This window comes from Ranitomeya imitator, chromosome 1 (assembly GCF_032444005.1).
Source record: "Ranitomeya imitator isolate aRanImi1 chromosome 1, aRanImi1.pri, whole genome shotgun sequence".
Classification (NCBI taxonomy): domain Eukaryota; kingdom Metazoa; phylum Chordata; class Amphibia; order Anura; family Dendrobatidae; genus Ranitomeya; species Ranitomeya imitator.
Genome location: NC_091282.1, coordinates 272,294,395 through 272,318,305, shown reverse-complemented (window position 1 = coordinate 272,318,305; position 23,911 = coordinate 272,294,395). Strand labels below are relative to the sequence as shown.

Here is a 23,911-nt window from a genome sequence, read left to right as displayed (position 1 = left end):
AGACTTGGCCGTATCTCGCTGTAGTGTGACTCCGGCCTTAAGCATACAAGCCAAAAAATATCTGTATACGTGCTTTAGTGCTCGTTCGCACACCCATATAAATTGGACGAGTGCTATCTAATTTTTTATCAGACAGCAATCGGACCAATGTTATTAAATGGGGCAGTGCAGACGTTTGATTTTGCATATGGACAGCACACAGATGACAAGTGAGAAAAATAATCACGCCACTTTTCTGGATTTTTTTATACGCTCTTGTGACCCTAACCTCGTTTTGTATTTTCATCTCAGGTTTCTGAAGTGCCAAATTTCCATCTTTTTTGCATATCCCCTATGAAAGAAACATGAAGAAGCTTTAGGCTGAGGCAATGCCCACATAGTATTTTAGCATATATTCAGTGGCTCTGTCAGGGCCGAAGCCGCGTAAAACGGGATTCAGATATATACGATGAGGGGGCCATTGACGGTAACGATGCAGACGGAATCAGAGTGCAGTGTCAGACAAAATTTTAGCTATGTGCTCCTAGTTGAGGTGGGCAGCAACACGTAGCCGACTAATGATGTCCAACAAGCCACTCTGAAATTGATATCCGACAGAGCACTCTGTGACTCCGTCTGCATCATTTTCGTCAGTGACCTCGTCAACACATACGCCTGAATTTCGATTTGCGGGGCTTCAAACATAAGCCCCTGACGGAGCCAATGAATGTATGCTAAAATGTTATGTGAACATAGGCTTACTTCACTTGCATTTTGTGGCCTTTCTTTGCCCATGTTTTATTTGTTCTTTATTTCTTTTCAAAAAATTCTTGAAAAAATACCAGTGTGTGATGTATTTTGGAACAAAGGTATGAACCCCCAAAACACCACAAATTAAAATTAAAATTGTCTTAAGAGCATTTTATATTTTACTTTTGAATTTCAGCTAATATTTTTCTGCATGTTTTTTTTTAAACATTAAGGCTGTGTTCCCACACAGTTTATCTGTACAATGTCTGCCCCTATTAAGTAACTTAGGTCACTTGCTAGTTGTTGACACTGACTTTTTTGTCTCTTTTTGATGTGTCATATTCTATAGATCATATATCCACTTTGCTGGAACTGTAAGATGCATCAAAAAGTCACCAAAAATTCATAGTCTGCCCACAGCCTAAATAGAACCTATCATCATGAAAATGCAGTCCAATCCGGAGGCACTATGTTAAAGAGCAGGGGAAACTGGGTAGATTGGTATATAGTTTTGTGAGAAAATATTCAAGATAACCACTGGCAGACAGACAGATGTGAGTCCCTGTGAAAGAACAATATATGGGCCCTTTGCAGTCCAATAGCTCACCATAATGCATACTTTTGTTTTGGAGGTGGTAGTAGACCACCTCACCTCTTGGCCCCTGTGTGTCTCCGCAGGTTTCATCAATGATATGTCTGCCCCTGAGTATAACATGTGTTTTGATTATTTCAACCTCTTCTCTCTCTTGGATTTTTCAGTCCAGTAGGCGGTTCTGGCAGTGACTGACAGCTTGTTTTTGTATAATTTTGCATTCTGAGATTGCTGTCAAACACTGATAGGACCACCCACTGTACTAAAAAATCTAAGAATGAGTAGAGGTTTAAATTAAAGCACATATTATACTGAATGTTTTCATATAAAACTATTTATCAATCTGGTTTATTTCCCCTGCTCTATAACAAAATGTCTGCAGATTGGACTGCATTTTCATGGGGACAGGTTTCCTTTAAAGTTAATCTGTCAGCAGGATTTTGCTACCTCATCTGAGAGCAGCATGATGTAGGCAAAGACAAGCTGAATCAAACGATGCATCATGTAGTTTACAGGGTGCAGCAGTTCTGACACAATCGGAGGGTTTAGATTTAGAATGAAGCAGAGTTGAGAAAGCTAACCCTGCCCACACCAGGCTCTCCATGTACAAAGCCCATAGACAGTGAGCTGCTTATCACAAGCGGAGAAGGTGTTGCCGAATTAGTGTAGTCCAGCAATGTTAATCTGTTTCTCATAAATTCTTCACAGTTAGTAAACAACAGTATGCATTTTGGCAAGTGACACATCCCTGAATTCTGTGTTTCAGCCTCTATCTCCTGCTGTCTTCAGATTACCAGCAAAAAACTGCTGACAGTTTCACTTTAAGAAATGCAAGGGAAAGCGTCTAAAAAAAAAATACAGGGCCAATTAATGAGGTTTCACATCTGGTGTAAAACTGTTTCAAATGTATGACTAGGGGCTTGATTCATCAAGACCGGCATTATTCACTCCAGTCTTGATGAGGGGGTATGGTGCAGTCAGATTCATAAGGAGGTACACACAACTCTTGCTGAATCTGGAGCCGCGTATGCCAGAAACTTCACTCTGGCTGGGGACTGGAGTGAGATTTTTGGCCTGTATAATGCCACCACTTGTCATGAATTAGATAACCTGTGGCATCACACCCCCGTTTCTCCCCCTTCCCAGCTATGACAATTTAGGTGTACCTTGGAAAATGGAATGAAAACACCAAATGTTGCACAATTTAGGCACAACTTCAGGATGTGCTTAAAATTTTGCAACTTTTCAAAGCTTTTACAGCAGAATTCTGTCTTGAAAACTTTGAATCAGGCCCTAAGAGTTGCATAGAAATGTTGAAATTTTGTGTTTTCGCGCCTGCTGTTTGAAAAGTGGTTTTGGTTAGTGAAGAGCGAGTGTACTCGTTGCTTGGGTTTTCCCGAGCACGCTCGGGTGGTCTCTGAGTATTTGTAACTGCTCAGAGATTTAGTTTTTGTTGAGGCAGCTACATGATTTACGGCTGCTAGCCAGCTTGAGTACATGTGGGGGTTGTCCGGTTGCTAGGTAATCCCCACATGTACTCAAGCTGTCTATCATTAATAAATCATGCAGCAGGAGGCAACGAAAACTAAATCTCCGAACAGTTACAAATACTTGGAGACCACCCGAGCGTTCTCGGGAAAACCTGAGTAATGAGTACACTCACTCACCACTAGTTTTGGTCTAGCAGAGAGGGAACAAATTCATCCTAATTTATACCACAAACATGACATAAATTAAAACTTAAAAGGAATCTGTCACTCCCAAAAATCGTATATAAAATAAGGCCACTGGCATCAGGGGCTTTTCTACTGCATTCTGTAATGCTGTAGATAAGCCCCCGATGTAACCTGAAAGGTAAGAAAAACAAGTTATATTATATCACCAAGGGGAGTTCCCGCTGCGGTCAGATACGTCGTGGTCTAGGTCCTGCGCCTCCTATCTTCATACGATGATGTCCTCTTCTTGTCTTCCTGTCAGGGCTCCGGCGCAGGCTTACTTTGTCTGCCCTGTTGAGGGCAGAGCAAAGTACTGCAGTACGCAGGCGCTGGGAAAGGTCAGAGAGGCCTGGCGCCTGCACACTGTAGTACTTTGTTCTGCCCTCAACAGGGCAGACAAAGTACGCCTGCGCTGGAGCGTGAAGACAAGAAGAGGACGTCATCGTATGAATATAGGAGGCGCCGGACCCGGACCATGACGCCCATCGGACCGGCCGCAGCGGGACCACCCCTGGGTGAGTATAATATAACCTGTTTTTCTTACCTTTCAGGTTACATCGGGGGCTTATCTACAGCATTACAGAATTGTATAGATAAGCACCTGATGCCGGTGGCCTTATCTCACATACGATTTTTGGGGTGACAGATTCCCTTTGAAAAAGTAAAAGATCAAATCATATAATGAATATAGCGAAAACCTAAAAGTTACTTTGAGAACCATTTTCACACCACAAAAAAGACAATGATATATTCGCCCTTATGTAACTACCTTACTAGTAAATTTAACAATATGTATGAATTACTGACTATACATGTCATTATCATTACCTTAGCTTTAGCAGCATGAAGCAATGTACACCCTACGTCATGCTCATTCATGGACTTCTGCTTCTAGATTAGTAGATGAGTAAAACATCGCTGGAGGTTTATGAAAACCTGTACAAAGAGGTGCAGACTCCCACATGAACCTGTTTACCATATTCTTCTCATATTACCTACGGCCACCACCTTTTAGCCCCATGTGGTAGCATTTTATAATACTCCAAATATGACTCCAATTTGCCCTGCAAGGCAAAAAATACATGTTATCATACTCACCTACACGGAGGTCTGGTTCGATGGGCATTGCCAGTCTTTTTGCGATGCCATCCTCTTTCTTTACTTCGTGTGGATGACGTGTCCTGCATAATCATCTACACAATGTTCCCCTTCATTCTCCTGCACAGACGCACTTCTCTCTGCCCTGCCGAGGGCAGAGCAAAGAACTGTAATGTCCATGCGCTAGTGCTCTTGGGCCTTTTCCCGCACATGCACGGAACAGTACTTTGCTCTGCTTTTGTCAACAGACAGGGAGAAGTACTCCTGCGCAGGAGTGTGAAGGGGAACACTATGTAGATGATGTAGGACGCATCATGCGAATGAAGCAGAGAAGGAGGACAGCATCGCAAGAAAAGGGGAGGTACCGGATGAAGACCAGCGATGCGTGTCGGTCCGGACTTCCTCATAGGTGAGTGTAAGGCCGAGGTCCCTCTTGCGAGTTCAATTTGAGAAACTTGCACACAAGTCTCTCGCATCAATACCTGGCACTGTCACTGCCACTCGGGACTGGAGCGTTCACCTACTTAGAAATACATGCAGCCACACGCTCTGGTCCAGAGTGCCGGCGGCAGTGCCAGGTATTGATGCGAGAGACTTGCGCGAGTTTTTCGCATTGAACTCGCGGGTGTTACCCCGGCCTAATAAAAGGTCTTTTTTTTTGCCTTACAAGGCGAATTGGAGTCATAAATAGAGCATTCTAGAATGCTGTCACATGGGGCTTAAAGTTGACCATAGGTAAAATGGGAAAAACCTGGTGACAAGTTCCCTTTTAGCCAATCAGATTCCAGCACAATGGACAAAAAAAGGCAGGAACTTGACTAGATAATGTTGATACACTTTTTTTTTTGCACTAGTATTAATCAATCACCCGAGCTGTAAATATAATTATGGTTTCAATCTAATACGCATGATTTTCTAACATGAACTCTTTAAAATAAAATATGCAAATAATTTAAATTGCTGTAAATTGCACTGACTGATCTTGGATTTTGGCCATTATGTTTATATAGGAAATCTTTCTAATTGGCTGCTTGCTCTAATATTGACATCCCGGTGGTGTAGGTTACTTTGAATAAAACTGTGCTTGCAAACCCTCGTCGTCTCTTACATGCTCATTATAGCTTTTATTTGCTTATTCCGTTTCTAAAACCCATTAATGTCAAGAAAGCCGATGTGTTTATGTATAATTGTGACCTAATTTAATGACCAAACAATCACCTAGTGCATTCAGAGACTCATTACTCAAGACTTCTAATCTCGACCACTGGATTGGTCAACATTTGTTTAAAGTGGTTTCTGCAGAATTAATTAATACATTAGAAACACAGCTTGACTCCTCGGCTGACAAATGATGGTTGAACCACATCGCAGCCACTTCTACAGCCGTATTATCCCTTTATGGACGAGGTGAGCTGTGAAAGACAATAGAAGGAGCGATTTTAGTTAAGCCGCTAGGAAATCCATTCGAAAACTGAGCCTATCCTCTATTGTAAACCATGTTGTGCCGCTCACACAGAGATGTGTTTTCGAGGGGAAAAAAAATTTGAAGGATTATCCTGAAGCAAAATATTTCACAGCCTGACAGTAATTGCATTCCTTGTTTCATTTTTTTTTCTCTTTCCGAGCAATTGATCCCAAAAAGAGGAAATGAAGTGTTGGTGTCTGTTTAATTAATTAACCTTTTATTGCCAGTTACAAATTGTCTGCAACTTCTAGAAAACAAAATGAGTCGATTGATGAATTATTAAGCCGGGGACCAGACTTCTCTATTTGCTGTGGTCTAGAATTTTTATGACATTTATTTAATAATAAATGCTTTTAAAATAGCATTGGTTATGTATGTTTCATTGGGTCAGCTGCAGCATAAACTTTTTAAAGACGTTTTGGTGCCTCCAGCTTTACTAACCCCAGCCAGTATCCCTGGAGAAAGCTGTTTTTCTATATTCACAGGGTGTAGAACTGCTGTTGTTAAAGGTCTGAACAGACTCCTGATAAATGCAGGACCTCTGTAATTTTTCTTTGTCTGAACAGACCTCTAGTCTCTTCTATGATGTTAAAGGAGTTGTCCCTTTTCAGAAAATCTTGCCCATTGGGCGCAGCACTTTACTCACCGTTCTCTTTCTAGTGATGAGACTCTGCGGCTGCTCCGGTGTCCAATGTTAGTGACTCGCTGACATCACATCTACAGAGCTGCAGTCAATCAGTGAACTCAATGGCTCTGCTTGTGTAGACATGACACCCCCATTCAGTGTGGCTGAGCTCACTGATTGATATCAGCACTGCAGTCAATCATAAACCCCTGTACAAGAGCAGAGACTCAGGACTGGAACCAGGGACAATCACATTCAATATGACTGAGGAACTAAAACACTCTAACAAATAACAGTGGTTCCTTTTGACTGCTCAATATAGTTATCTCTCTCTCAACATAAGCCTGCAGCTGTTGTATTATCCCACAATTATTGTGTAATACTTAGTGGCAATGTGATATATATGAGCTGTATTTTAACTATGTTGTATTTGTTTTCAACATGAAATATAGGTTTTTATATAGGTTTTCTTATGAGGTCTGTCACACCTGTCTGACTCACCTTCATCCTCACATGATTGGTTGCATGGTATTTGTATTTATCATTAATGATGCTGAGCACAAAATGCATATGTCTGTGAGGGACTACTGACCCTGATTGTGCAAATTTTAATTGCTCATTTTTGAGAAAACATTTTTTTTTATACACTCAATCCTTTTGACACTAGACAAGTTTAATAATTGATTGCATATCATACTGTATCCAGCAACTGTATATGCAGACATGCCCAATCATAACTTTTCTTAAATTGTATTTAATGAAATTGTGTTGCACTGCATGAAACTAAAATTATACTATTTGTCACCAACCAATGAAAACATGTTTATACTAAAGAGCATCTGTCAACAGATTCCACAATATGAAATGCATACATTATTAAAAAAGGAACAGTCAGCTGCTACAGAAAATTGAGCTAAATAAATTCCTTATAAAACCCCTAAGCTCCCCGGATTCTGCTGTTCTTTTCCAGTCTGTGTCATTCTATTGCAGATCTACTATATAATTGTCTAAGGGTCACTTCCGTCTGTCTCTCTGTCTGTCTTTCTGTCTGTCATGGATATTCATTGGAAATGGCCTCTGTCTGTCATGGAATCCAAGTCGCTGATTGGTCGTGGCAAAACGCCCACGACCATTGCCACGACCAATCAGCGACGGGTGCAGTCCGGCGGCAACATGGCCGCTCCTTCCTCCCCGCAGTCAGTACTCGCTCCGTACTCCCCTCCAGTCAGCGCTCACACAGGGTTAATGGCAGCGCTAATGGACCGTGTTATGCCGCGGTGTAACGCAACTCCATTAACGCTGCTATTAACCCTGCGTGACCAACTTTTTTACTATTGAGGCTGCTATTGAGATCTAATGTTAAAAATAATAAAAAAAATAAAAAATCATCATTTACTCACATTCCGGCGCCTTTCCCGCTCCTCGCGACGCTCCGGTGACCGTTCCATGCAAGCGGCAGTTTCCAGTTGCAAGGATGGTATGCGACAAGGACCTGCCATGACGTCACGGTCATGTGATCGCGACGTCATCACAGGTCCTGCGAGAAAGACCTGTCATGATGTCACGGTCATGTGACCACGACGTCATCACAGGTCCTGTGCCCATACCAACCCTGGGACCGGAAGCTGCCGCGTGCACCGCACACAGTGCTAGGACTTCAACGGAGGGTGAGTATATGTTTATTTTTTATTTTAAGTCTGTAAATTACATGGCTCTGTGCTGTATACTCTGTCACTGTGCAATATACTACGTGGCTGGGCAATATACTACGTGGCTGGACAATATACTACGTGGCTGGGCAATATACTACGTAACTGGGCAATATACTACATGGCTTGGCAATATACTACGTCACTGGGCAATATACTACGTCACTGGGCAATATACTACGTGGCTGGGCAATATACTACGTGGCTGGGCAATATACTACGTGGCTGGGCAATATATTACGTGGCTGGGCAATATACTACGTGGATGAGCAATATACTACGTGGCTGGGCAATATACTACGTGACTTGGAAATATACTACGTGACTGGGAAATATACTACGTGACTTGGAAATATACTACGTGACTGGGCAATATACTACGTGACTGGGCAATATACTATGTGGCTGGGCAATATACTACGTGGCTGGGCAATATACTACGTGGCTGGGCAATATACTACGTGGCTGGGCAATATACTACGTGGCTGGGCAATATACTACGTGGCTGGGCAATATACTATGTGGTCGTGCATATTCTAGAATACCTCATGCGTTAGAATCGGGCCACCATCTAGTATATTCATAATTGATGATGGCGCAGAATATAAAATCTTTACTTGCGCTCCAAGTCTACAGTACTCTGGGGGGTGTGCTTACACCCCTCCCTCCCAGATACTTCCAATCACAACTCTGCAGCATCTGAGACGCCTAGATCAGCTACTGAGCTGTGATTGGCAGCATCTGGAAGGGAGGAGTCAAAGCTTACACTCTAAACAAAGGCTCTGAAGAAACGCCCAGTTGGACTGCAAGTAGAGATTTCACATACTACACTCCAAAAGCAACAAATGTGAATATCTCTGCAATAGTGGGACATAGAGCAAAATGACAACATCAGGTGAGCTCAGGCATATTTACAAGGTATTGAACTCAACTTTTTTGAACAAGTGACAGGTTCACTTTAATAAATATGTTAAACTTAAAGGGAACCTGTCACCCCTAAAATCGAAGGTGAGCTAAGCCCACCGACATCGGTGGCTTATCTACAGCATTCTGTAATGCTGTAGATAAGCTCCCGATGTATCCTGAAAGATGAGAAAAAGAGGTTAAATTATACTCACCTGGGCGGGCGGTCCGATGGGCGTCGCGGTCCGATCTGGGGCCGCCCATCTTCTTACGATGATGTCCTTTTCTTGTCTTCACGCTGCGGCTCCGGAGCAGGTGTACTTTGTCTGCCCTGTTGAGGGCAGAGCAAAGTACTGCAGTGCACAGGTGCCGGGCCTCTCTGACCTTTCCCTGCGGAGCTGCATCGTGAAGACAAGAAGAAGACGTCATGGTAAGAAGATGGGAGGCCCCGGACCGTACCGCGACGCCCATCGGACTGGACCGCAGCGGGACCGCCCCCGGGTTAGTATAATTTAGCCTCTTTTTTCTCATCTTTCAGGATACATCGGGGGCTTATATACAGCATTATAGAATGCTGTAGATAAGCCCCTGATGCCGGTGGGCTTAGCTCGCCTTTGAATTTGGGGGTGACAGGTTCCCTTTAATGAGACTAGTGTACTAAATTAGACAGCCATTCTGATGTGGATTTTCAAATTGTTCCCAAAAGCCTGATATTAAAGGAGCAAAGTAAGTACACCCGCCTCATCAGGATTTAGATTGCCATTTCATAATGTATGTCGTTTGTATTGTGAAACCTGGTACCAGATCCACGTTAAACGTATATGTTTTTCTAACTTGGAAGCCAACAGATGGCTGACAGATGGCATCTGTTCCAGACATCTAGTAAAAAAAAAATACATTAAACATATAAATATATTTTTTAACATGGAAGTATAAGAGGGATGGATGTTGATAGACTTTTTTTCTTGTTTCTTTGAAATCTTGTCCCATATATTGCCAGGTTTAGAGGCAAGTCAAAGGGAATCTATCACATTATTTGGATAATGCTAATTACCTGCAGATATGGGGTTGATCAACAGGTAATTATCATTAGAAAAGTGCACTGCCACAATACTGAAAGTGTGACCCCCAGGAGAAAAAATACTTTATTCCTCCCAGGAGCTCAGTGCTGGGTGTGAGCACACCCTGGTACTTGACTGACAGCCAGTAACTCCGAAGAGAAATAAAAAAATGTATTCCCAGGTTCCGCGCTTTTAGTACCGCAGTCGGACACCTTTCTAACACTATATACCTTAAAGGGACTCTGTCACCTGATTTTGGCGGGCCCTGTGTTCGGTCCGATGGGCAGTGTTTTCTGTTGTTTCATTGACCCCTTCCTTTCCCGCTGGCCGCACTATTTTCTTGAATGTGAGTTGGTTTCCTCTGTAGTACACGCGTGCGCAAGGCAAGTTGGGCAAAGCATACTGTGCGTGCACAAGGCAAGATTGCCTTGCGCACACGTGTACTATGGAGGAAACCAACTCACATTCAAGAAAATAGTGCGGCCAGCGGGAAAGGAAGGGGTCAATGAAACCACAGGAAACACCGCCGATCGGACCGAACACAGGGCCCGCAAAAATCAGGTGACAGGTTCCCTTTAAGATTAACCCTATATTTGATGTGACAAGTTCCCTTTAAGAAAGGACACATCTGTACTTGTGGGGTCTGAAGACGTTGAGCTGCTCTTACAGAAAACCCCTAAGTGACATTCTTATCTCGTAATAATCTATTTGGGTAAAGGTTATTCTTGTTAGTAAAATACTTTTGACAGAAAAGGTAATTAATTATTAACTCCTTTCCAATGTTGTGCTTAATAATATGCCATCGTCGGACTCCCTCCTTTTGATGTGGGCTTTGGTGCTGAGCCCACATCTTTCCCAGCACATGTCAGCTGTTTTGAACAGCTGACATGTGCCTCTAACAGCCACAGGTGTTTTCTAACAGCAGCATTTAACTCGCGCTTCCGGGAAGCGTACCGGAAATTCTGCCCATCGGTGACACCCTCATGTGATCGTGTTTCATTGATGGGTTGGCAAGATAACCAGAGGTCTCCAGCAGACCTCTATGGTTGACATAGCCAGATTGCTATGAGCCCGGTTGTCAGTGCTCATAGCAAGTGAGCATTTCTGCTACGTACAGGCGATCTGATCAGAGCCGATCAGACAATTGCAGCTTTTAGTCTTCCATGGAGACTATTGAAGCATGCAAAAAGTAAAAAAAAAGTTTAAAAAAAATATCACCCCCCTTTTGCCCCATTCAAAATAAAACAATTAAAAAATATACAATATACACATATTTGGTATTGCCGCATTCAGAATCACCCGAGCTCTCAATATAAAAACAGAATTAACTTTATCGCTAAACGACGTAACGAGAAAAAAGTCAAAACGCCAGAATTATTATTTTTTGTTTGCCGCTACATTGCAATAAAATGCAACAACGGGCAATCAAAATATCATATCTACACCAACATGGTATCGATAAAAACATCAGCTTGGTGCGCAAAAAAAAAAAAGCCCTCACTCAGCCCCAAATCACGAAAATTGGAGACACTACAGATCTTGTAAAATGGAGCTTTTTTTAATTTACCAAAGATTGGAGTTTTTTTTCACCACTTACCGTATATAAAAAAGAACCTACACATGTTTGGTGTCTATGAACTCGTAAAGACCTGGAAAATCATAATGACAGGTCAGTTTTAGAATTTAGTGAACATGGTTAAAAACAACAACAACTGTGGAATTGCATTTTTCTTCAATTTCACCGCACTTGGATTTTTCTTCCTGTTTTCCAGTACATGATATATTAAAACCAGGGGTTAAGGCGTTTAAGGGGTTAATTCAGTATTCTGAAATCTGCCAGGTCGCTTGCACGATCGACAGGTATCATATATATGATGTTACAAGACACGCTTATCTTCGATTAGAGCCAGGAAACCACTATAACTATGTAATCACCTATTTCCAAACAGTGGACAACTTATTCCTGGTGCTTGGCTAATTGGAGTAGATAGCCAACCTACATAGTAGCATATCAGACAAAAACTGTTTGTGCAATTGAATTTATTGCTGAGTAATGAGTACGGTATGTTGAATTGCACATCTAAATGAGATATCCAGATCCATCTCGGTTCTATCAGAAGTGACATATGAAGAAATACTTTTTTTTAGTTATTTTAGCTATTAATTAACATATACACCGCTAATTGTCTGGATATGTTCATGTGTGACCAATTGGTAGGCATTCATTCTTTCAGATGAAAAAGAGAGTAGACAAACAAAAATACAGACGTTATGATACATTTTAACCCCATCACTAGGCAACTATAGGTTGTCATCAGTCAGGATTTGGCCTAAAAGCTGATATCCAGCATGTCAGTGTGAATTATAGAAGTTTTCAAAAATAAGGGCTAACACTGTAAATATTGGCTCTTTGCATAAACTTGATGTGTTTTTTAATGAAAATGTAAAAACGTATGAAATGCAAATTAAAACAGTGTCTAGACAAACGTCAGATTGGGTTTTCACAGCATTGGGCTACGAACTAGGCGTCCAGCTACAGGTATTCCATTAATCTTACGCTAACGCCAACAAGGGCTTTCGTGGTGCAGATGACAATGGCAATGAAGGCATTATTCATCTGGCAAAATCGGTCTGATAATGCTAATCACACTCTGATCACACTAAGTTTTATCATAGTGTGATCTTACTGGGATACGATTTTCTCGGACGAGGAGAAGATGGAACAAAAATTCTCCATCTTTCCATTCTGCAATGCCGATGTCATCTGAGTGCCGTCAGAAGTTTTTCACAAACTTATTGACTTGAATGAGCAAGTGTGATCTGAATATCAAATACAAATCAATCATGCTGCAATGTTTTCCTTGGGCAGACTCTGTCTGAGGAAATAAATTGCATATGTGCATGGCCCCTGGCCCCATAGAATTACATTGAACTGAAAATCCAGTTGTATGCACAAGCCTTAACATCGTTTTGGTCGTTGAACCTGTAGTACACCCAAGTATCCCAGACCACCAAGTTTCATGTTGCTTGTGCTTCTGTCAGCAGCCTGCGTGGCCAAAACATCCTATCATGTGCCTTTATCATATTTAGACTTTTCTCTCATTGAGTACAACTGGGACATCATTGGTCAGCTACAGCAAATAAAGCTGCCAGTAGCTGATCTTGATGATTTTCGAGCCCTTATGCATTCAGTGTGGCAGAACATTCCTCAGATAACTATTAAAGGGAGCATGTCAAGTCCCCTGTGCACCCAGAACCACCAGCAGCTGTGTCTACATATCTAAATACCCAGCCTAACAGTCCCTTTACTACATTAAACACAAACAGATCTTTAAAAACAAGTATATCTAAAGTCCGTTTATGATTTGTATATGAAGCCTTTGACTAGTCAATGGTGCGTTAGTTTCCTTAGACTAGTCGGCCTCCTTAGTATGTTATTATGCCCCTGTGGATAGGATTATATGACTTACAAGTGCCGGCTTCATCGCCAGCGCTTCACAAACCTTGTGCATGTGCGCGGCTTCTTCCCCTCACTACATTGAGCCTTTGAAGCCGGGTGTTCATGTCCCGACTTCAGAGAGGAGCACTGCACATGATTGGAAGTGCAGAATACATCCGATCATTCGCAGTGGACCTCTCTGAAGCCAGCACACGTACACACAGCTTCAATGGCTCAGTGTAGCGAGGGAAAGAAGCTGCGCACATGCGCAAGGTTTTAGAAGCGCTGGAGATGATGGCAGCACTTGTAAGTCATATAATCCCACCCACAGGGGCATAATAACATGCTACGGGGGCCGACCAGTCTGGGGATGCTGAGGCCCCATCAACTAGTCAAAGGCACATTTTTTTTTAAATATGTTTAATAAAACAATATTGGCTTTAATACTGTTGTGAGTGGTTTAATGAACACTTTGTATTCATGTGTGGGTTGCATAGTGTAGTAATCCACTTCTTTTAAATTAAGTGTTAATGGGGAGACAGATATTGATGTGTCTCTAGTCACCGTGATTATTATTATATTATTTTTGAATATTTGTATGAGGGTATTTACATATGTAGACCCAACTGCTAGTGGTTCTGGGGGCACGAGGGACCTGACAGGTTCCCTCTAATAACCTCACTGGTTGCATGCCAATTCGTATAAATTAAACACATCTATTTCTGCCCATGGCTCTAATATCTCAAAGCTGTAAAAATCAAAATATTTTTACAATTTTGTTTTCACTTTTTCAGCATTTGCATATTATTCACATGTCTATCCATTTTTCTAGTTCCATGACTTTTCTCTACTTTGTTTTGAAATTTCAATGTTGAGTGTTATATATAATTTTTTGTTGTTTTTGTGTACGTTTGTAACTAAATTATACACTAGGGAAGACTGAAATATTGAAAATGATTTGCTTATTTCAGGTGAAGTTGGACTATGAACAACTTCGAGAGACTCTCGCGATAGTTACAAAGGAACGAGATTTGGCTGTGAAGGAGAAATACCAGCTCCAAGCCAAACTGGAGAACCTAGAGCAGGTCCTAAAGGTGAGCTAACAATGTATGTCAAAGCTTTATTTGTCATTCTTTTCAATCATTAAATATATGAATTAACCTGAAAATGTAAAAAAAGTTTGTGTGAGATTACAAAAAAGCTGCTTCTTTTTTCCAAGAAACAGCACCACTTTTGTCCACAGGCTGTGTCTGGTATTTTACCCCAACATCTATAAAGTAAATTGTGAGAGTGGAATTGTTTCCTGTGGAAAAAAGCAGCCATGTTTTTGCCATTTCTCAAAGACCCTTTAAACATATTGGCAGCACAATGGTTCTATGGTTTTATGGAAAAATATACAGAATGTTTTTAACCCCTAGTGACCGCTAATATGACTCAAAACTGACCTGAGACAAAAGTGAATAGTAACTCCCGACGGGTAAAATTGTAGCAGCTGTCATTTGTACACTATATCTAGCAACCTGCTGACAATCAGTCACGATCAGTATTGGCACCGACCATTTAACCCCTTAAATCTGGGGTGGGGAATCTTTTTTCTGCGAAGGGCCATTTGGATATTTTTACCATCCTTCGGGGGCCGTACAAACTCCGCCCACAAAGTACATCCTGACTCTGTCACTGGTTTCAGGACGTAATCTTTTATTGCATGTCCTTCAGTGTCAGTAGTGATCACTGCATGTATGTGCTAACAGCAAGAAGAAATCAATGAGCTGGTTGTAATCAAAATACACCTCTCTGCCCAAGAATGCGGTCCCTGAGAATCTGCTCGGGGGCCTGATAAAAGGTCATCGAGGGCCGTAAATGGCCCTGGGGCCTGAGGTTCCCCGCCGCTGCCTTAGATGCTGCTGTCAATAGTGACTAAAGCATCTAAATGGTTAACAGAGTGAGACTCCTTCTTTAACCCCATCGCCACCTTGAGATCAGGATTGTGTGGTCCTGATGTTTGCCATGACAATTTATGCCCAACTAACAGCCTTAGAGTCTGCCAGCAATAGTGACCCGTTCAGATGTTAGCAACCTTTAGGTGGTCAAAATAACATTTTTCTTTCCCATCATGCCACTTTGCATTAATCCCTGAAAAGCACCTGAAGGGTTAATAAACTACATGACAGCAGTTCTGAATGTGCTGCTTTTAAAATTGTATCCCTTTGGGGAAGTTCCAATATATTGGGTCTCAAAACTGAAAAGGTCCCTAAAAAAATAAGTTTTGTAATTTTCCTTGAAAAAGTGAAAAAGTACTACTACATTTTTATAGCTTCTAACATCCTAATAAAATAAAAGAATATATTAGAGATGTGCTAAGGTAAAGCAGACAGGAGGTAAATGTTAGTTAGTAACTATTTTGTGTGATACGACTGGATCACAAGGAACATCATTCAAAGTTTGAAAATTGGTAATTTAGACAAATTGTCAAATTTCTGATCTTTTTATGAATAAACGCAAAACATATCGATATAAATTTACCATTATAATGGTATAATTATAATGAGAGCATTATACTGCCTCTGTACAAATCCCTAGTTAGACCGCACATGGAGTACTGTGTCCAGTTTTGGGCACCGGTGCTCAGGAAGGATATAATGGAACTAGAGAGAGTACAAAGGAGGGCAACAAAATTAATAAAGGGGATGGGAGAACTACAATACCCAGATAGATTAGCGAAATTAGGATTATTTAGTCTAGAAAAAAGACTACTGAGGGGCGATCTAATAACCATGTATAAGTATATAAGGGGACAATACAAATATCTCGCTGAGGATCTGTTTATACCAAGGAAGGTGACGGGCACAAGGGGGCATTCTTTGCGTCTGGAGGAGAGAAGGTTTTTCCACCAACATAGAAGAGGATTCTTTACTGTTAGGGCAGTGAGAATCTGGAATTGCTTGCCTGAGGAGGTGGTGATGGCGAACTCAGTCGAGGGGTTCAAGAGAGGCCTGGATGTCTTCCTGGAGCAGAACAATATTGTATCATACAATTAGGTTCTGTAGAAGGACGTAGATCTGGGGATTTATTATGATGGAATATAGGCTGAACTGGATGGACAAATGTCTTTTTTCGGCCTTACTAACTATGTTACTATGTTACTATGTTATTATCATAAATTATAACGTGTTATGAAAAAAATCATTAGGATATGTGGAAATATTCCAGAGTTATTGACCATAACAAATAACGTATTTTTCTTTACAAGATTGAATGTTACCATTGTTATTATTTATGTGGAAAAATGATGTTTTTCATTTTATGCAATATTTGATTTTTGAGATAAAAGAATAGCACAGTATATAGTAAAGTACACAGAGTGCATAAATAAACACTTCTAATTTAAGCAATTTATCTTGTTTTCTTTTGAAATGTGTCTTATTGGTCTGGCATATTTTAGATTGTATTAGTCTATAGAATCCATTTGCAGTTTATTATTATTATTTTTATTTATTTATATAGCACCATTGATTCCATGGGAAAAGCGTGATATCATTAATGGTGATAGATAGATCAGGTAAGGAGGATCTGTGAGATGGAGGAAAGATGATGAGTTCAGATTTGTCCACATTGAGTTTGAGTAAGCGAGAGGAGAAGAAGGAGGATATGGCTGATAGACACTCCGGGATTCTGGACAGCAGAGAGGTGACGTCTGGGCCAGAGAGGTAGATCTGAGTGTCATCAGCATAAAGGTGGTACTGGAATCTATGGGACTTTGAGTTTTCCCAGGCCAAGTGTATAGAATGAGAAGAGTAGGGGTTCTAGAACAGAGCCTTGGGGGACTCCTACAGAGAGAGGGTGGGAAGAGGAGGTAGTGTGTGAGTGGGAGACGCTGAATGTGCGATTGGAAAGGTATGAGGAGATCCAGGATAGGGAGAAGTTTTTGATGCCAAAGGAGGAGAGGATCTGTAGTAGGAGGCAGTGGTCAACTGTGTCGAAAGCAGAGGACAGGCCTAGAAGGAGGAGTACAGAGTATTGTCTGTTAGCTTTGGCTGTAAGTAGGTCATTAGTAATTTTGGTCAGGGTAGTCTCAGTGGTATGATAGGCATGGAAACCAGATTGTAGATTGTCAAAGAGCAAATTAGATGAGAGGTGGGAGGAAAGTTCAGCGTGGACGTGCTGCTCCAAGACTTTGGAAGCGAAAGGGAGCAGCGATATTGGTCGATAACTGGACATAGAGGTTGGGTCTGGGGTTGGCTTTTTAAGGATAGGCGTGACTGTAGCATGTTTGAAAGCAGAAGGGAAGGTGCCAGAAGTTAGTGATAGGTTGGAGAGATGGGTTAGGGATGGGATAAGTTTGGTGGTGAGGTTGGGGAAGAGGTAGGATTGGATGGGGTCTAGTGCACAAGTGGTGACTGAGGTGTGATTTGGAGAGGAGACAATTAAGCTTCCCTTCAGTGAAACTGGACAGGGAGGTTATGGGTTTTGGGTATTGGTCTGGTATACAAAGGGATTTTGGAGGTTGAACAATAAAGACTTGCGTTGTTTGGGCGATCTTATTTTTGAAGTGTGTGGCAAAGTCCTCAGCAGAGATATGGGAGGTTGGGGGGACCAGTGGTGTGCGGAGGAGGGAGTTTTAAGTTTTGAATAACTGTTTGGGGTTGGAGGATAGGAAGGATGCAAGGGTTGTGAAGTAGGCCTGTTTAGCAGCGGTGAGGGCAGATTTGAAATCAAGCATTGCCTGTTTGAGTGCAGTGAAATCATCTTGCAAATTTGAGTTGTCTATTGATACGTCGCATTCTGCCATGAACAAGAGGGGCAATCGTGTTAATAGCTGGTGTGAGAGTGGCAATGTAGAAAGCAGTGGCACTGTCTGTGTCGTGGAGGGAGGATATGGATGCCAGTGGTAGGATAGTCAGAGAGTGTGTGGGTGTCTAGGTGTGCGAGGTTTTTGCGGGACTGCACATGATGCTGGACATCGGTGACAGGTGAGGAGTAGGGTTGAGCGACTTTTACTTTTTTAGGGTCGAGTCAGGTTTCGCGAAACCCTACTATCCCAAAAGTCGAGTCGAGTGAAATCGGCCGATTATCATGAAAAGTCGGGGATCGACCAAAACACGAAACCCAATGCAAAGTCAATGGGAAAAATCTCTCTCTCTCTCCCCCCCTCCGTCCCTGAACAGAAAAGCTGGTGTTACACATTGCAAATCGCTACAGCGCACAATCGAGAAGATGGCGATAGGCGTGCACGCCCCTAAGACCTATGTCATCACTCTGCCCCCGCTCCTTCATTGGCTGAAAAAATGGTGCCCAACGCATCATACGAAACGCGACTTTGGTGTGAAGTTCACCGACCGCATGGCCGATCCCACACTAGGATCGGGTCGGGTTTCATGAAACCCGACTTTGCCAAAAGTCGGCGACTTTTGAATTTGTCCGATCCGTTTTGCTCAAGCTTAGTGAGGAGGACAGGGATAAGAAAGTGAGCAGATGGTGGTCGGATAGAGGGAGAGGGTAGGTCGTGAAGTTAGATAGAGAGCAAAGACGAGTGAAGACCAGGTGTAGTGTATGTCCATCTGTATGGGTGGCTGCGGAGGTCAATTCATTGAAAGGTGTAGTTTGTAAAATGAGGCCTCTTATGGGGTTTTGCTGTGCTGGCACCTCAGGGGCTCTGCCAATGTGACATGACACCCTCAAACCAGTCAAAATGTGAACTCCAATGTGCGCTTCTTCACTTATTGGCATTGGCATACTCAGGAGAAACTGAACAACAAATTTTTGGGTCCATTTTCTCCTGTTATCCTTGTGAAAATAAAATAAATTGGGGCTAAAATTCTGTGAAGCAGCTGGGGGTTCAAGATACATTCCATGAAGGGTCTAGCTTCCAAAATAGTGTCACCTGTGGGGAGTCTTCACTGTTTAGGTGCATCAGTGTCTCTCCATCATAATCTGCATTCCAAAATGTCACTCCTTCTTTTCTGAACCCCACCTTAAGCCCAAACAGTAGTTTACCTCCACATATAGGGTATCGTCATACTCAGGAGAAATTGCACAACAAATTGTATGGAAAATGAAAAAATTTGGGGCTAAAAAACATTTTTGTGAGGATTTTTTTTAACTTTCATAGCTCAACGTTATAAATTTCTATGAAGCAGCTGGGGGTTCAAGGTGCTCACCACACATCTAGATAAGTTCCAAAATGATGTCACTTGTGGGGGAGGGAATGCAAAATGTGCGTTCAAAAAGTCAAATGGCGCTTTTTCTCTTTTGATCCCTACCGTGTGCCCAAACAGTGGTTTTCCCTCACATATGGGTATTGGTATTCTCAGGAGATTTTGCACAACAAATTTTGGGGTCCATTTTTTCCTGATACCCTTGCAAAAATAAAAATTGGGGTCTAAAGTAAAATTTCTGTGGCAAAAAGATAAATGTTTATTTTTTTCCTTCCACATTTCAAAAATTCCTATGAAGCACCTGAAGGGTTAATAAACTTCTTGACTGTGGTTTTGAGCGCCTTGAGGGGTGCAGTTTTTATAAAGGTGTAACGTTTGGGTATTTTCTGTCATATAGGCCCCTCAAAGTCACTTCAAATGTGATGTGGTCCCTAAAAAAATGATCTTGTAAACTTAGTTGGAAAAATTAGAAATCGCTGGTCAATGTTTAACCCTTATAACGTCCCAATAAAAAAAATTGTTTTGAAAAATTGTACTGATGTAAAGTAGACATGTTTGAACTCTTATGTATTAATTATTTTGTGTGATATAACTCAAATATAAGGGCATAAAAAATAAATTTGAAAATTTCCATTTTTCTCACAAATAAACACAAGTTATATCAAAGACATTTTACCACTATCATGAAGTACAGTATGTCACAAAAAAAGCAATCTCAGAATCATTATGATCCGTTGAAGCGTTGCAGAGTTATTACCTCATAAAATGACACTGGTCAGTGTTGTAAAAATTGGCCTGGTCATTAGCATGCAAAGAGCCTTGATGGGTAAAGGGGTTAAAGAATAACCATTGTTTTAATTTTTATTTCAGAAATCATTAGTTCACAAAGAAATGAGAAACTTTAATATATGTTATCAGAGAATTCTGCTTCTTTCTCCTTTTGGACTTATCTTTTATTTTCAACATTCTCAATTACAGAGTAATATCTGTATTCAGGGGAGACATAATGTTACATTACTGAAAGAGGAGATGGCAGTTGCTGATAAGATTCTATATAGATGTAAGCTGCCCTTCTGGCTTCTCCCTCTTCCTTGCTACACAGATGATGACAGTGTCTACTGATAAGATTCTAGATTCTAGATCAATAATTTAAAAATTTGTCTTCACTGAATGCAGATTTTACCCATGATTTGCAAATTTTGAGAATATGCAAATTGCCTCTTCAGAGAAAAAGAGGACTTAAACTCTATAGCGCCACCTGTTGGAAGTAGCGATCCTACAAGTCACAATCAACCCTTTAACGAGAATGAATCATTCCAGAAGGAGAAATATTTCTCTGATAAAATATATTACAATGCTGCTTATTTCCACATGGACTATTGATTGATGCAATAAAAATTAAAAAGACTTACTTTTTAAACTTTATTGGATGGGATGTGCAATACAGTTACGATTAGAAACACTATAGAGCTACATGCTTTGATTGGTCAAATGTTCCTTACTTGTTGGATAATACTGGATGGAACAACACTCTTCCTCTTTATTATGTGCTCCTGGTGAAATAGAAGGCAATGGGGAAGGAGAATTAGGAATGGATGGTTATGTCACACCATTACAACAAACAAGATTACTGTGCTTCAAAACAATAAACATACAGTATGTGTGTAAATTATAAAAGACAATATAACAATAGCAAAAAACAAACCTACAGCTAAACAAGCCTACTTCTCATCTCTCATATCCTCCCTGTTTTACAACCTTAAACAGTTATTCAACGGCTTCAATTCTCTCCTCCGTCCCCAGCACCTCCTTCCTCCCCAGTCTTCTCAGCTGAAGACTTTGCCTCATTTTTCAAGCAGAAGATTGATAACATCAGAGACAGTTTTGGTCAACAACCCCCAGAGCCCTTCCTCCCAACTTCACAGCCCTCCATCTCCAAAACCAACTTCTCCACCGTTACAGAAGATCGACTCTACACTCTACTCTCAACATTGCATCTCACCACCTGTGCACTTGACCCGATCCCTTCTCACTTCATCCCAAACCTCGCCACAGTCTTCATCCCAACCCTTACCTTCTCTTCAACCTATCACTAACAACTAGTGTTTTCCCCTCAAGCTTTAAAGTGAACCTGTCACCCCCAAAATCCAAGGTGAGCTAAGCCCACCGGCATCAGGGGCTGATCTACAGCATAAGCCCCTGATGTATCCTGAAAGATGAGAAAAAGAGGATAGATTATACTCACCCAGGGGCTTTCCTGCTGGGGTCCGGTCTAATGGGTGTCGCGGTCCGGTCCAGCGCCTCCCATCTTCTTACGATGATGTCCTCTTCTTGACTTCACGCTGCGGCTCCGGCGCAGGTGTACTTTGTGTGCCCTGTTGAGGGCAGAGCAAATACTGCAGTGCGCAGGCACCAGGGAAGCTCAGGTGCTGGGCCTCTCTGACCTTTCCTGGCGCCTGGGCACTACAGTACTTTGGGGTGACAGATTCCCTTTGAAAAAGTAAAAGATCAAATCATATAATGAATATAGCGAAAACCTAAAAGTTACTTTGAGAACCATTTTCACGCCATAAAAAAAGACAATGATGAATTAAGGGGCAAAGTTTTGCAAAGCCAATTTTACCTTGAAAGGTTTATAAAGTTGAAAAGATATTTCCCCATTATTTCACTCAGAGAAAAATGTATATACTGTGGCATCTAAAAGTTTGTGCACCCCTGGTCAAAATTCTGTTATTGTGAGCAGTTAAGTAAGGTAAAAATGAAATGATCTCTAAAAGGCCTAAAGTTATAGATGACACAGTTCCTTTGTATTTTAGACAACAGAATATTGATATATTTTCCTCTTTTACATTTTTAAAAATTGCAAAAAGTAAAATGGGCCAATGCAAAAGTTTGGGCACCCTGCATGATTGGTACCTTGAAGCACCCCCTTTTCAATCATTGCAGCTTGTAAATGCTTTTTGCAGCCAGACAAGAGCCTTTCAATTCTAGCTTGAGGGATTTTCTTCCATTCTTCCTTGGAATATTCTTCCAGCTCCATGAGATTCCTGGGTCATCTTGCATGCACTGCTACGTTGAGGCCTAGCCACAGTTTTTCAATGATGTTCAGAACAGAGGACTGTGAGGGTCATTGTAAAACCTTCACTTGCGCCTTTTGAGGTAGTCTATTGTGGATTTTGACATGAGTTTACAATCATTATTCAGTTGTAGAAGTTATTTTATTTTCAACTTTAGCTTTTTTACAGATGGTGTTGTGTTTGCATCAAGAATATGTTAAAATGTCATTGAATCCATTCTTCTGTGAAATGTTCCCCGTGTCATTGGCTGCCACACAACCCCAAAGCAGGATTGATCCACCTCCATGCTTAATGGTTGCTAAGATGTTCTTTTCCTGAAAGTATGTGCCCTTTTTTCTCCACACATATCTTTGATCATTGTGGCCATAGAGTTCTATTTTAATCTCTTCGGTCCACAAGATGTGTTTACAAAATGCATCAGGCTAGCTTAGATGTTCTTTTACATATTTCTGATGCTGAATTTTATGGTGAGGGCGCAGGAGAGGTTTTCTTCTGATGACTCTTCCGTGAAGGCCATACTAGTGCAGGGATCTCTGAACAGTAGAACAATGTAGTACAACTCCAGAGTCTGCTAAATCCTTCTGAAGGTCTTTTGCAGTCAAGCGGGGTTCTTATTTGCTTTTCAATCAATTTTGCTTTGCCTTTCTGACCTTATCTTGACCTCCGCTGTTCCTATTACTTGCCATTTCTTAATTACAGGTCCTTCTCAAAAAATTAGCATATAGTGTTAAATTTCATTATTTACCATAATGTAATTATTACAATTAAACTTTCATATATTATAGATTCATTATCCACCAACTGAAATTTGTCAGGTCTTTTATTGTTTTAATACTGATGATTTTGGCATACAACTCCTGATAACCCAAAAAACCTGTCTCAATAAATTAGCATATTTCACCCATCCAATCAAATAAAAGTGTTTTTTAATAACAAACAAAAAAACCAACAAATAATAATGTTCAGTTATGCACTCAATACTTGGTCGGGAATCCTTTGGCAGAAATGACTGCTTCAATGCGGCGTGGCATGGAGGCAATCAGCCTGTGACACTGCTGAGATGTTATGGAGGCCCAGGATGCTTCAATAGCGGCCTTAAGCTCATCCAGAGTGTTGGGTCTTGCGTCTCTCAACTTTCTCTTCACAATATCCCACAGATTCTCTATGGGGTTCAGGTCAGGAGAGTTGGCAGGCCAATTGAGCACAGTAATACCATGGTCAGTAAACCATTTACCAGTGGTTTTGGCACTGTGAGCAGGTGCCAGGTCGTGCTGAAAAATGAAATCTTCATCTCCATAAAGCATTTCAGCCGATGGAAGCATGAAGTGCTCCAAAATCTCCTG

At 41.3% G+C, this 23,911-nt stretch overlaps 1 protein-coding gene across 3 annotated transcripts in view; it reads left to right on the top strand.

Annotated features, from left to right (window-relative positions):
- The window catches only part of RIMBP2 (RIMS binding protein 2), a 524,709-nt gene that overhangs the window by 208,895 nt on the left and 291,903 nt on the right, over positions 1-23,911 (top strand). For all 3 annotated transcript variants that reach the window (XM_069756050.1, XM_069756049.1, XM_069756051.1), the window contains exon 4: positions 14,308-14,430. The gene's annotated coding sequence lies outside the window, so the exon portion shown is untranslated. The remainder of the gene's footprint in view (positions 1-14,307; positions 14,431-23,911) is intronic.